Below are 15,149 nucleotides of genomic sequence, written 5' to 3'. Positions count from 1 at the left end.
TAAAACATTAATCATCCTAGAATCATATCATTTAAGCGTTGAAAGGCATCTTGGAGTTTGTCTGGTTCAATACCCTCATTTTAAACAGGAGGAGACTGAAATCCAGAGAAACTGGCCACAAAGTTAGTGGTACATAAACCCTCTCCCCATAAAGACATAGTTGGAGATTGACAGCCACCCCTTCAATTTTCTGATCTCGATCACCTTTATTGTCCTATTTACTATGCTTGACTGTTCTCTCCTCCAAAGTTTTGGGAAGAAAATCAAGGACTTTTTCTTTTTTGAATAATTCTCCCTACTATATATTTCATGGGCATCCCTTGTGCCTCCCCCTCACTTCCCCTAGCTGAAGCTTTCCAGAGCTGTGTTCTTTTTTGTGCAAGACAGAACATTAAAGGTGACCAGACACTTGATTTTGGCCAGGTCTAGCAAGAGGAGAGGGGTCGCCAGCTTTCTCGAACTCCATCCTGCTGCTGGTCACCAGTTTATTTCATAGCCTCTGATAGACCTCAGACTGCAAAGAGTGAGATATATTGTGTGCTGACATTATAGTCAAGGCCTGGTTCTTCTTTCCCTCCACGCAAGGCTCAACTCCAAACTCCCTTCCACGTAAAATTTGAAAGGAAAGGAAAGGAAAGGAAATTGTGACATCTCACCCTTTAGTGACTTTGCAAATTACCTCCCTTACTCTCCTTTTCTATTTTCTGATAAATATATGTGAAAACCACTTTCTTTGAGCACAAAAGAAGCATAAGCATATTTATCTGCATTTATTTTTGATGAAATAATTTTTGTAGCCATCTTATGATATACGATGTACTCAATGTTTTATGAAAAATCTTAGACAAGGTCCATTTACATATAGGAGGTCTGCCCTCCAGCATGGAATCTGAACCAATTCCAAGCCAAGTTTTGTTTTGACATTCTCCTACTTTGCCTGTTCTACATATTCTCCAAATCCTGGATAGGAGGCCCTCTAGGGTCTTCCTGCTATGTAAACCCTGTTGTAATACTCTCTCTGGTCTACTCTTCCTCTCCAGTTGTTCAAAAACCTCTCAATTTTCTCCCTTTACCTCCTATCAAACTCCACTCCTTTAGTAGAGGTTATCACCTTAGGTCAGATAGCCATTTGGAACCAATTCATACTGGTGTGTAAATGACTGGTCGGCCACAAACCTTTTAGAAATATCTATGGTCTCAAAGGAAGATCCTTGTTAACCTAGTAATCTTGTTGCCGGAATTTCAGTGTGTCACAGGGAAGTGAACTAAGTCAAGGGGATGAGAAGATATTTTAGGTCAAGAGTCTGTCTTGATTCTGAAGAGATTCTTTCTCCTAAACTGAGAAGAGAGGCCTCAGCTACAACATCTATGCAGCCTATACCACAAATCAGTACATGTGACCTTTTAAGAACTTTTTTTCTGGTTTGTGAGTTTGTTCATATGAAAAATCAAAGAAAAGACGTTATTCAATCACAATCACTTATCTAACCGATAATCTTCATTAAATTTGCTAATTAAAGTAACATTACATGAATTTTCAGAGAATTAAACATTTAATTATTTTTTTCTCTCAAATCTCTCTTCCCACACTATTGTAAAGTTCATAAAATGCTGTGGTGGCCAGAAATGGAAGATTTGTCACCAAATAACATTCAACCATGTGAAAGTCTGAAGAGAAAAGAATTCTTTCCCTTCAACTTGAACCTTATTTGGCTGGGATTTTCTCACCAGAGTCTTCCTATTTTTTTTCCATGGGCAACTGCCCCCTTGATTAATCCCATTTCCCTCGGTCTTAGTTTTTCCAAGCAGCTGAGCAAACAAAAAGGCAGGCGTCCATTTTAACGTGCTTCCTCCCTCAAGCCCTCTGGGATGGGCCGTCTGTTCATCCTGTTCATAAACCAGTGGCCTGAATGTGCTTAGAGAAAGCAGCAAGGATCTTCTATCAGGATTAATTTTAATAGGCCATAGTCTGTTACTGGGGAGCCACAGCCCTGGTAAATGGCTTTAAATTACTATTTGCTGATAAAGAGGCAGATAGGAGTTGAAAATTTCGTTCCTCATTTCAAACAGTTTGGATAACTAATACAAGAATTTACTTTTAGTGTGGAGTACATGCACTTTACAGCCTCAACCCCCCCGGTAGCCCAGGAAAACCTTTTGTTGAGGTGGGATTACAGTAAAATACAAAGAAGGAGGAATGTGACATTTTGTACAACAGAATTCTAGAGCTGTAAGGGAAATGAAGGATTTATCTGTGACTTTCTCAGCATAAGACTTCCTACGAAGCTTTCTGTGTCTGGTTTCTGTGCAGAGAATCCCTACTGCCACTTCTACTGTTTTATTTCCCTCTTTACCAGTTCCTTTCCTTAACTGTTTTTCACTCTGCTTTTCTCCTGGCAGACTCCAATTCCGTTTCCTTCTTTGTTTCTCTCCTCTAACTGGCCAGGCTCCTGCTGGTTATTTGTCAAGTTCTGTGCTGAGGGACCGACAGACAAAGTAGCAGGGCAAGGAACGTCACAAGATGCTGGCACTTGTGTCTCCTTCTGTAAAGTGGGCTGGTCCCCACTGCCCTCTAAGAAAAGCAGTTTGGGGACTGACCGGAAGAGCTGGTTTGGGAAATGGTACACAGATGTCGGCCATTATTGTTCAATAAAGTCTAACATTTACCATTTTTTATTAATTTTTCATTAGTTATGGCTGCAATGGTTTGAATGTTCAGCATGTTCAATTCCCAAACGAATGCTTGAAAAAAAAAAACATGAAAGAAAACAGAATTTGATCCAAATTTGTTTATGAATCTTGGTTCCTGTGTCTTCTCCATATGCCCAGCTCATAGCAGGGGCAGAGCAAAGGCCAGCCTTTGCTTTCGTCAGCCCTCTCTCCCTGAAGTCCAGCTATGATGGAGCCTTGATTTTCCTAAAGACTGATGCTATCAGGCTCTGTATCAGTCAGGGTTCATCAGAGAAACCTATGCAGTAGGATGTGTGTGTGTATATAATCATGTGAGCCAATTCCTTAAAATGAATTCCAGAGAAATAGATTTGGTTCATGTGATTATACTTGCAGGTAGGAAGCAGGGTGGGGAGCCAGGGAAAAACACTGCTGCGGTTCAAGTCTGAAGACTGTCTGCTGGCCGAATTCCTTCTTGAGTAGGGGAGGTCAGTCTTTGTTCTGTTAAAGGCTCCAACTGATTGAATGAGGCCCACTCACATTATGGGGAAGAATTTGCTTTACTCAAAGTTCACGGATTTGAATGTTAATCTCAGACAAAAAACACCTTCAAAGAAACATCTAGAATAATGTTTGATCAACTATCTGGGCACCATGACCTAGGCAACTAACACACAAAATTAATCATCATAGGTTTCTTTTTCGGTGATCATTATTCCCAATAACTTTGGTTGAAATATCAGCCTATCCTCTCCTTTACATTTTTTTGGGGGACTAACCTTCCACTAATCATCATTCTGCTTCCCAAGTTCCTACCATTTGGCAGGAGTTGGGCTAAATCTGTCATTTATACTTTCATCGCACACCACTGCCACTGTGACCACACACCACTGTCAATTCTAGGCAGAGATACTGGGCATGCTTCCACGTGGCCCCCCACAATACTCTCCCCAATACCCTCCGGTGATCCCAACATGGTGGAAGGACCATATGTGAGCTGAGAGGCCCAACAAGTGTGGAACTGAACACTTCTAGTCTTTGTACAATGACATTAGTGTTTTCCACATCATCACTCCAAGTGAAGGAAGAAAATTAGATTTTTTTAATATTTACTTTTGAGAGAGAGAGAGAGAGAGAGAGAGAGAGAGAGAAATGGAGAGGGGGGAAGGAGTAGAGAGAGAGGAAGACAGAGAATCCAAAGCAGGCTCCCGGCTCCAAGCTGTCAGCACAGAGCCTGACGTGGGGCTTGAACTCAAGGAACCATGAGATGGTGAACTGAGCCGAAGTTGGACGCTTAACCTACTGAGCCACCCAGGTGCCCCGAAAAATTAGATTTTTTAAGGAAGAAAGCTCTCTGACAGCAGTTAGAAGGAAAGCACAGATAAGACAGGGATAGGGAAACCTTTTAGGAGCTGTTATAGTAGTTCGCTCAAGGACATGGACAATGGCAATGGAGGCAATTCTGGCTGTGTGGGGAGGTGTTGAAAGGGTGCAAAGAGGGAGAGTGTCCAGAGAAGAAGGTATTTAGGCTGTTGGGTTGAGGACAAAGAACAGTGGGAATGAATACTTGGTTTTTGGCTTGGGCAACTAGGTGGACGATGATACCATTAAACAGTGGGAATTTTAAAAAAGGAAGAGTGGGTTGGGAGAAGGAAAATTAACTTCAGCTTTGGACAAATTGAACCTGAGAAACCTTTGGGACATCCAGGTGGTAAGGTCCTTACCCTGGCTCTAATTCTAGCCTTAGAGCAAAAGTCTCCAGAGATGAAAATCCTGAAGAGATTGGTAGCATGGGACTTACATTAGCAGAGAGTTCTAAGAAGGAGGAAGTGGTCACAAGGTCAGAGGCAGCAGGGAGGAGAGAGACTAAAACCTGCATCTTGGGTGTGACAAATATGAGAGGGTTTGTGGCACTGGTGAGAGTGGTGAAGATGTGGATTAATAGGGTGCGGATAAGTCTTTCAGGAAGTTTATCCTTGAAGACCCAGTAAAGGGTGGAAGCTAGATGGGGTACATTTAACAGCTTCACTGGGGGTATAACCAACATGAAATGCACCAGACATATTTTAAGTGTACAGTGGGATAAGTTGTGACTTCTCAAATGAATATAACTCTCATAACCATTATGACAATCAAGACAATGAACATAATCACTTCCCGAACATTTTCTATCGCCCCTTCATAATCCTTCCCTGCCACCCCACCATCATTAGGCAATCACTGATTTGCTTTCAAGTCACTAAAGTTTAGTGTGCATCTTTTAGAATTTTATATAAAAGTAATTGTACACTATGTACTTCTCTTTTCTTGGCTTCCTTCCCTCAGGATAGTTGAGAGTCACTGACGTTGTTGCATGTGTGACAGTCTTCGGTCCTATGGACATACACAATTTGTTTATCCATTCACCTAGTGGTGGACATTAGGTTGTTTCCAGTTTTCTGGCCACTACAAATAAAGCTGCTATCAACATTTAGGTATAGGTCTTCAGATAGACACATGCTTCCATTTCTCTTGGGTAAATACCTAGCAGAGGAATGTCTGGGTTAAGTGATAGGTTTTTAGAAACTGCCAAATTGTTTTCCAAAGTGGCTATATTATTTTACATTCCTGTTAGCAGTGTATGTGAGCTCCAGTTGTCTCACATCCTTTCCAACACTTGGTATGGTCAGTCTTTCTAATTTCAGACATTCTGATAGTTGTGTTATAGTATCCCCATGGTATTTTTAATTTGCATTTTCTTAATGAGTAATAACACTGCTCACCTTTCATGTACTTATTTTTTCATTTGTACACTTTTGATGAAATGTCTGTTCAACTCTTTTACAGCCTAACTTTGGAAGTGACACCCTGTCACTTTTACCATTTGTATTACTTTTTACCATATTCTATTTGTAAGAAATGAGTCCATAAATCCATTCCACATTCAAAGGGAAGGGATTCCTATAGGACAGGACCATTGGGAGGCATCCTAGAGGGTGCCTACAATGGATAGCTTCCCATTTCTCTTGGAGTAAAATTTAAACTCCATATCCTAGTCTACAAAGCCCTGCAAGATCTAGCCCTGGCCTTTTGTTTGTTGTTTAGCCATGCTGAGCTCCCTCTCCTTTTAGAGCCTTAGTATTTCTTCCACCCTTTACTTAGGATGCTTTCCTGTCAGACTTTCCCACAGCCAATTCTCATCATTCAGGTCTTAGCTTATAAATTACCTCCACTGAAAAACCAACCTCAATCACCCTCAATCAAGGTAGCCTCCCAATCACTCCTTATCAACCCACCCATATTAATTTTCTCTGTGGCACTTAGTACCATCTAACAGAATGGAAGTTTCAGTGTGGCAGGAAACTTGTCTCATTCACCACTGTATTTCCAAAGCCTAGAACAGTGTCTCACGTGTGATAAATAAATATTTATTGAATGAACCAATGAATGGGGTCTCCAAGGAGGTAAAACACATGGGATTCAAATGACAGCTGGAGGGTTAACCATGATTAATGCTCCTGTTATCACTGTTGTTTAACAAACCACCCTGAACTTAAAGATATAAAACAACAACCATTTTCTTATGCCCCAGAACTGTTAAGTCAGGAATACAGAAAGAGCCTAGTGGGGATGTCTCTACTCTACAGTGCCTGGGGCCTCAGTTTGGAAGCCTGGAAGGCTGTGCCAGTTGGGGGCTGGAATCATTCAAAGGTTTGTTCACTAGTATCTGGTGGTTGATGGTTCCTTTTGGCTGAAACCCCAGTTTAGGCTGACAAAACACCAAATACCCATACAAACTCAGGTTTCTGCATGGCTGGCTTGCTGGCTGAGTTCCAATAGTAAACACCCCAAGAAAATTAGGTGGAAGCTGCATCACCTTTTACTATGAAGACTGAAAAAATCACTTTTGCTGTAGTCATAAGCATGCCCAGATTCAAGGATAGATTCATTTCTTGGGAGGAGGAGAGTTAAACTCACGTAGTAAAAAGAACACGCGGGATGGGAAATAGTTTTGCTGCCATTTTGATGGACTCCAGACATATCACGGCCAGTTCTGTGGCCTGATAACTAACGGGAGAAAACAGAGAAGAGCAACCTGGAGATTCTGAGGATCATTGCTACCAATTTTATAACTGATTTGTAATTTTTATCTTCAACTCTTTAAGGACAAATGGAAATCTTTCCCAGGTTTGTTTTTCGTCTTTTTAAATTGCGTTCAAACAACACCCTAAGCAGCTTGGTGGCAATGGAATGGCTAAATCATCCTGGCAGAACTTCACATAATGATGAAATTGTCGTTTCCTTTAATTCTTCATTTTGAATTTTTCTTGCCTTCTAATAGCCAAATTCATTAGTTTACCCTGTGGGCTATTACTATTCTGGAGATTAGTCCAAGTACCACCAGAAAAGTGATTTAGATTTTTTTAAAAAGGGCAGTGAAAACCAAAAACAAACAAAAACTAAAAACACTTGTCTAGATTCAATTTTATAACAGGTGGGCTCTTGATATGCAGTTGGAATTCTTCAGCAGAGATTAGCTGCCTGTGGTCTGTGGGCTCTTTCAAAGTGTTTTCCTGGTTAGTATGGAGATGTTAAAACCTATGGCACTCATTGTTTCTCTTTGTGTTAAATTTCTCCATTTTATATCATTTCCCCCGATACTCCTATTAGAATCTGTGGGGTTTTTTTTTTAATTTTTAAAAAATGTTTTTTGTTTTGACAGAGATAGAGCATGAGTGGGAGAGGGGCAGAGAGAGAGGGAGACAGAATCTGAAGCAGGCTCTAGGCCCTGAGCTGTCAGCACAGAGCCTGACATGGGGCTCCAACTCATGAATGGTGAGATCATGACCAGAGCCAAAGTCAGATATTTAACCGACTGAGGCATCCAAAATCTGTGTTCTAATACTTATCTTTTGTTTGTTTGTTTCATGGATCATAAAATAAGAGTTTGCCTATTTTCATTCTGAAGAGAAAACAGAGTGCTTTTGTTTTAGGGTAATGTTTCCTCAATTGCCAAACCTCTTGGTTACTGACAAGAGAACTAGACAGTTTGTGTATGGGAGGTTGGTTATTAGGAATTCTGGTTTGTATTATGACATCCTGGAGTCCTAAGCTACATTGTGTAAAAGATTCTATCCCAGGAGAGCAGTTAAGATGGTGGAGCACCATGCAGACCCTGAGCTTGTCTTGTCTCTGAAACACAGACAAATCAGGACCAAACCATTTTTCAACACCTAGAAAGTTGATCTGAGGATTAACGCAACAATCTGCATAAATTGAGCTACAGAACTAAGCAGGTACACAATGCAGAGAGCTGAACTGGGGTAGAGAAAAGCCACAGAGGGTAGGGAGTCATTTTTGCGGAGACAGGACAGAGAGAGAAAGAGAAAGGAGGAGAGTGTCATGCATTGGGATCATGTGAGAAAAGCACTCCCCCAGAAAGCAGTCAAAGAGAAAGAGTAAAAACACCGAATAAGAAATCCGTTCCACAAAACCACGGGCAGGGGGAAAGTAGAGGGTTTCAATATCACCAGGATGCTATAAACAGTGGAGGAGCTCAGTGCCTGGCAGGGCTTGGGTGAGGAAGTAGGGTGAATCCCCAGGAGCAGGATATGCCACATGGGGAGAAGCAGTTCCCCTGCATGGAGAGCATATGGTGGAGGCCATACGGCTTCCCCACAGGCAAAGGTCCCAGTGGACCCCGGAGTGCAACCACGTTTGCTGGTATTGGGACAAAGATGCCAGAGTATGGTGAAGCCTGGAACCAGCTATGTGTTGTGATTTGCCATAATCTTTGAACCTCTGCTGCTGTGTGATTGCACAAATTTTTCCAGGGCAAGCCAGCACCTGACCATTGGTCAGTGAGACCCTCCCCTAGAGAGTTGGGTCCAAGCTGTGGGGGTCTCTGAGGGTGGGGTTTTGAAACACAATCCTATCTGAGATAAAACTCTGGAGAGAGGTGCCACCTGGCAGATGGACAGCTTGGACTTGAACAGGGTAGAGGTGGGGAGTGGACAGAAGCCTGAGACAAAGGAGGGGTGCTTGATCATGGGTTAGTGAGAGTGTGAAGTTCCTGTGTCAGAGACTAGGGAGCTGGGTGAAATCATTTCCATCTCTCCCACGCACGCAACCACTCACACTGATCCACCCTAATAAGTGCAGCAGGGCCACCTGGTGGAGAATGGAGCCATTACACCAAGCCCCACCCAACTGTGCCCTCCAAGCACATCCCAAGACCACCAGCACAAGTCACTTCACCTGCTTAGTGTACTATAGAGGGCTACATAGTTTTGGTTATAGGGGAAAGCAGATGTAACTTCATTTGGGTTTCATTCTGTTTGCTGGTTCATTTATTTGTTCGTTTTCTTTGTTTCTGTTTTTGCTTAAATTGTGTTCTTTTTTTCTTTCTTTTCTTTCTCTTTCTTAGACACAAAAAGAGAACATTTTTTCATTTTTTTCACTTTTTTATTATTTAATTTTTTTAATTCTATTTCATTTCATTTTATTCTATAAATCTTTTTTAATTAAATTTTTTTCTTACATTTGCTTTTTCTTTCCTTTCCTTTTTTTCTATATTCTATCAAGCTCTTTCAACAAGCAGACTGAAACACACCCAGGATCTAACTTCCTTTGTTTTTTTTGTTTGTTTGTAATTTTTTAATTTTAATTTTTTATTAATTTTTTCCCTCCTCCAAAATGACAAAATGAAGGAATTTACCCCAAAAGAAAGAACAAGAAAAAAAATGACAGCCAGGGACTTAATCAACACAGATATAAGATGTCTGAACTAGAATTTAGAATCATGATAATATGAATACTATCCAGGGTTAAAAAAAAGCAGAGAAGACGCCAGAGAATTCCTTTCAGCAGAGATAAAAGAAATAAAATTTAGGCAGGCCAAAATGAAAAATGCTATAACTGAGATGTAATCTTGAATGGATGCCATGATGGCAGGACGGATGAAGCAGAGCAGCAAATCAGCAATACAGAAGATAAAATTATGGCGAATAATGAAGCAGAAAAAAAGAAACAAAGGCAAAAGATCATGATACAAGACTTAGAGAACTCAGTGACTTATTAAAAAAGAATAACATCTGAATCATCAGAGTCCTGGAAGATAGAGAGAAAAAAGGGCAGAAGGTTTATGTGAGCAAATTATGCCAGAAAACTTCCCTAATCTGGGGAAGGACACAGACAGCAAAATCCAAGAAGCACAGAGAACTCCCATTAGATTCAAAAAAATTGACCATCGCCAAGGTGTATCATAGTCAAATTCACAAAATACACAGACAAGGAAAGAGTTAGGAAAGCAGCAAGGGGAAAAAAAAGTCCTTAACCTTTAAGGGAAGACAGATCAGGTTCGCAGTAGACTATCCACAGAAACTTGGCAGACCAGAAAGAAGTGGCAGGGTATATTCAACGTGCTGAATCAGAAAAATATGCAGCCAAGAATTCTTTATCCAGCATTATCTATTGCCATTCACAACAGGAGAGATGAAGCGTTCCCCAAACAAAAACTAAAGGAGATTGTGACCCCTAAACCAGACCCTCAAGAAATTTTAAGGGGGACTCTGAGTGGAGAAAAGACAAAACAAAACAAAAAAGAAAAAAGCAACAAAGACTAGAAAGGACCACAGAACATCACCAGAAACACCATCTCTACAGGCAACATAATGGCATTAAATTCCTATCTTTCAGTACTCACTCTAAATGTCAATGGACTAAATGCTCCAATCAAAAGTCATAGGGTAACAGAATGGATAAGAAAACAAGGTCCATCTATATGCTGCTTACAAGAGACTTATTTTAGTAAAGACACCTACAGATGGAAAGTAAGGGGATGGAGAACCATCTATCACGCTAATGGCTGTCAAGAGAAAGGTGGAGTAGCAATACTTAGACAAACTAGATAAAACAGTCTTTAAAATAAAGACTGTAACAAGAGATGAAGAAGGGCATTCTATCATAATTAAGGGGTCTAGGGGCGCCTGGGTGGCTCAGTCGGTTGAGTGTCTGACTTCAGCTCAGGTCATGATCTCGCGGTCCGTGAGTTCGAGTCCCGCGTCGAGCTGACTGAGCTGCTGACAGCTCAGAGCCTGGAGCCTGTTTCGGATTCTGTGTCTCCCTCTCTCTCTGACCCTCCCCCGTCCATGCTCTGTCTTTGTGTGTCTCAAAAATAAGTAAACGGTAAAAAAAAATTTTTTTTAAATAATTAAGGCATCTATCCACCAACAAGATCTAACAATTGTAAATATTTATGCCCTCAACTTGGAAGTGACCAAATATATAAACCAATTAATCACAAACATAAAGAAACCCATTGAAAATAATACCATAATAGTAGGGGACTTTAACACCCTTACAGATGGACAGATCATGTAAGCAGAATATCAACAAGGAAACAATGGCTTGAATGACACACTGGACCAGATGGACTTAACAGACATATTCAGAACATTTCATCCTAAAGCAGAATACACTTCTTTTCCAGTGCACATGGAAAATTCCCCAGAACAGATCACATACTGGTCACAAATCAGCCCTCAACAGGTACAAAAAGATCAAGATCATACCTTGCATATTTTCAGACTGTAACACTGTGAAACTTGAAATCAACCACAAGAAAAAATTTGCAAAGATCATGGATACGTGGAGATTAAAGAATATCCTACTAAAGAATGAATGGGTTAACCAGAAGTTAAAGAGGAAATTAAAAAGTACATGGAAGTCAATGAAAATGAAACATCACAGCCCCAAACCTCTGGGATGCAGGAAAGGTGGTCATAAGAGGGAAGTATATAGCAATCCAGGCCTTCCTAAACAAGGAAGAAGTATCAAATACACAACCTAACCTTACATCTAAAAAAGCTGGGGAAAAAAGAGCAAATAAAACCCAAAACCAGCAGAAGACAGGAGATTAGAGCAGAATTTAATGCTATCAAAACAAAACAGAACAAAACAAACAGTAGAACAGATCAAGGAAACCAGAAGCTGGTTCTTTGAAAGAATTAACAAAATTGATAAACCCCTAGCCAGATTGATCAGGAAGAAAAAGCAAAGGAGCCAAATAAATAAAATCATGAATGAAAAAGTAGAGATCACAACCAACAATGCAGAAACATAAACAGTAATAAAAAAAGAATATTATGAGCAATTATATGACAATAAATTGGGCAATCAGGAAGAAAAAGACAAATTCCTATAAACATATAAACTACCAAAATTGAAACAGGAAGAAATAGAAAATTTGAACAGATCCATAATCAGTAAAGAAATTGAATCAGTAATCAAAAATCTACCAACAAACAAGAGTCCAGGGCCAGATGGCTTTCCAGGGGAATTCTACTAAACATTTAAAGAAGGGTTAACACTATTCTTTTGAAGCTGTTCCAAAAAAACAGAAATGGAAGGAAAACTTACAAACTCATTCTACGAGGCTAGCAGAATCTGGTGATTCCAAAACCAGACAAAGACCTACTAATAAGGAGAACTACAGACCAATTTCCCTGATGAACATGGATGCAAAATTTCTCAAGATATGAACAAACTGGATCCAACAATATATTAAAAGAGTTATTCACCATGATCAAGTGGCATTTATTCCTAGGATGCAGGGTTGGTTTAATATCTGCAAATCAATCAATGTGATACATCACACTAATAAAAGGATAAGAACCACATAATCCTCTTATCAGATGCAGAAAATGCATTTGACAAAATACAGCATCCCTTATTCATAAAAATCCTCAAGAAAGTAGGGATAGAAGTAACATACCTCAAGATCATAAAGGACAAATACAAAAGACCCACCACTAATATGATCCTCAATGGGGAAAAATGGAGAGCTTTCCCCCTAAGGTCAGGAACATGACAGGGATGTCCACTGTTATTCAACACAGTGTTGGAAGTCATAGACTCAGCAGTCAGACAATACAAAGAAATAACAAGCATCCAAATTGGCAAGGAGGAAGTCAAACTTTTACTCTCCACAGATGATATCATACTCTATGTGAAAAATCCAAAAGACTCCACCAAAAAACTTCTAGAACTAATCCATGAGTTCAGCAAAGTCGCAGGATATAAAATCAATGCACAGAAATCGGTTGCAATTTTATACACAAATAATGAAGCAGCAGAAAGAGAAGTCAAGGAATTGATCCCATTTACAATTGCACCAAAAACCATAAAATACTGAGGAATAAACCTAACTAAGGAGGTGAAAAATCTATTAGCTGAAAACTATAGAAAGCTTATGAAAGAAATTGAAGAAACACATAAAAAAATGAAAAAACACTCCATATTCCATGGACTGAAAGAACAAATGTTGTTAAAATGCCAATAGTACCCAAAGCAATCTACACATTCCATGCAATTCCCATCAAAATAGCACTAGCATTCTTCATAAAGCTAGAACAAAGAGTTCTAAAATGTATCTGGAATCAGAAAAGACCCTGAATAGCCAAAGTAATGCTGAAAAAGAAAACCAAATCCGGAGGCATCACAATTCCGGACTTCAAGGTGTATTACAAAGGTGTAATCATCAACACACTATGGTAGTGGCACAAAAACAGACAGATCGATGGAACAGAATAAGAATCCAGAAATGGACCCACAAACGTATGGCCAACTAGTCTTTGACTAAGCAGGAAAGAATATCCAATGGAATAAAGACAGTCTCTTCAGCAAATGGTGCTGAGAAAACTGGAGGACAGTGACATGCAGAAAAATGAACCTGGACCACTTTCTTATACCATACACAAAAATAAACTCAAAATGGAGGAAAGACCTAAACGTAAGACAGGAAGCCATCAAAACCCTGGAGGAGAAAACAGGCAACAACCTCTATTGACCTCAGCCACAGCAACTTCTTACTTGACATGTCTCTGGAGGCAAGGGAAACAAAAGCAAAAATGAACTATTGAGACTTCATCAAGATAAAAAGCTTTTGCACAGTGAGGGAAACAATCAGCAAAAGTAAAAAGAAGATATTTGCAACTGACACATCAGATAAAGGGTTAGAATCCAAAACCTATAGAGTACTTATCAAACTCAACACCAAAAAATAAATAAACCAGTGACAAAATGGGCAGAAGACATGAATAGACACTTTTCCAAAGAAGACATCCAGATGGCTAACAGACACATGAAAAGATGTTCAACATCACTCTTCAGCAAGGAAATACAAATCAAAAGCACAATGAGATACCACCTCACACTTGTCAGAATGGCTAAAATTAGCAACTGAGGAAACAACAGATGTGGAGAAAGGGGAACCCTTTCTGCACTGCTGTTGGGAATGCAAACTGGTGCAGCCACTCTGGAAAACAGTATGGAGTTTCCTCAAAAAATTAAAAGTAGAACTACCCTATGACCCAGCAATGGCACTACCAGGTATTTACCCAAAGGATACAAAAATGCTGATTTGAAGGGGCATATGCACCCCAACATTTATAGCAGCACTATCAACAATACCCAACATATGGAAAGAGCCCAAATGTCCATCAATTGATGAATGGATCAAGAAAATGCGGTATGTATATATACAATGGAGTATTACTTGGCAATCAAAAAGAATGAAATCTTTCCATTTGCAACAATGTGGATGGAACTAGAGTGTATTATGCTGAGCCAAATCAGTCAGTGAAAGACAAGTATCATATGATTATACCCACATGTGGAATTTAAGAAAAACAGATGAACATAGGCGAAGGGAATCAAAAATAATATAAAAACAGAAAGGGAAACAAACCATAAAAGACTCTTAAATATAGAGAACAAACTGAGGGTTGCTGGCGGAGTGTTGCATAGGGATGGGTTAAATGGGTGATGAGCATTAAGGAGGGCACTTGTTGTGATGAGCACTGGGTGTTTTATTTAAGTGATCAGTCACTAAATTCTATTCCTGAAATCAGTATTACACTGTATGTTGGCTAACTTGGATTAAAAAAAAAAAAAAAAGATAACAGTATCATGTCAGGGCTATTTAAAGCTAAAAAAAACAAACAAAAACAAAAAACCCTGAGGATCTAACTTCTGCTATGTTACATTAAATGCAGTTGTGGCAAATGACACCGCCTGGCAGTTGTGAGACAATTACAGACAAGAATAGAACATGCCTATTACAGCTCTAAGTAAATAATAGGATGTCTGTGTACTAATTTTCAATGTTAGTGTCCTTTAATAAAATTCATTTCTTTTTAAAAAAATTTTTAATATTTACTTATTTTTGAGAGAGAGACAGAGCATGAGTAGGGGGGAGGGGGAGGGGGAGGGGGGCACAAAGAATCCAAAGCAGGCTCCAGGCTCTGAGGTGTCAACAACAGAGCCTGAGAGAAGGCTGGAGCCCACAACCATTAATCACATCATGACCTGAGCTGCAGTCGGATGCCCAACTGACTGAGCTACCCAAGTTCCCGTAAAATTCATTTCTTAAAAAAAAAAAAAAAAAAATTGTATCCCATATTACTGAAAATGTCTTCACGATTATTATGGCTGATACT

This window comes from Lynx canadensis, chromosome B3 (genome assembly GCF_007474595.2).
Source record: "Lynx canadensis isolate LIC74 chromosome B3, mLynCan4.pri.v2, whole genome shotgun sequence".
Lineage (NCBI taxonomy): Eukaryota > Metazoa > Chordata > Mammalia > Carnivora > Felidae > Lynx > Lynx canadensis.
The sequence above is the reverse complement of the archived record's forward strand: the minus strand, read 5'-3'. Positions refer to the sequence as shown.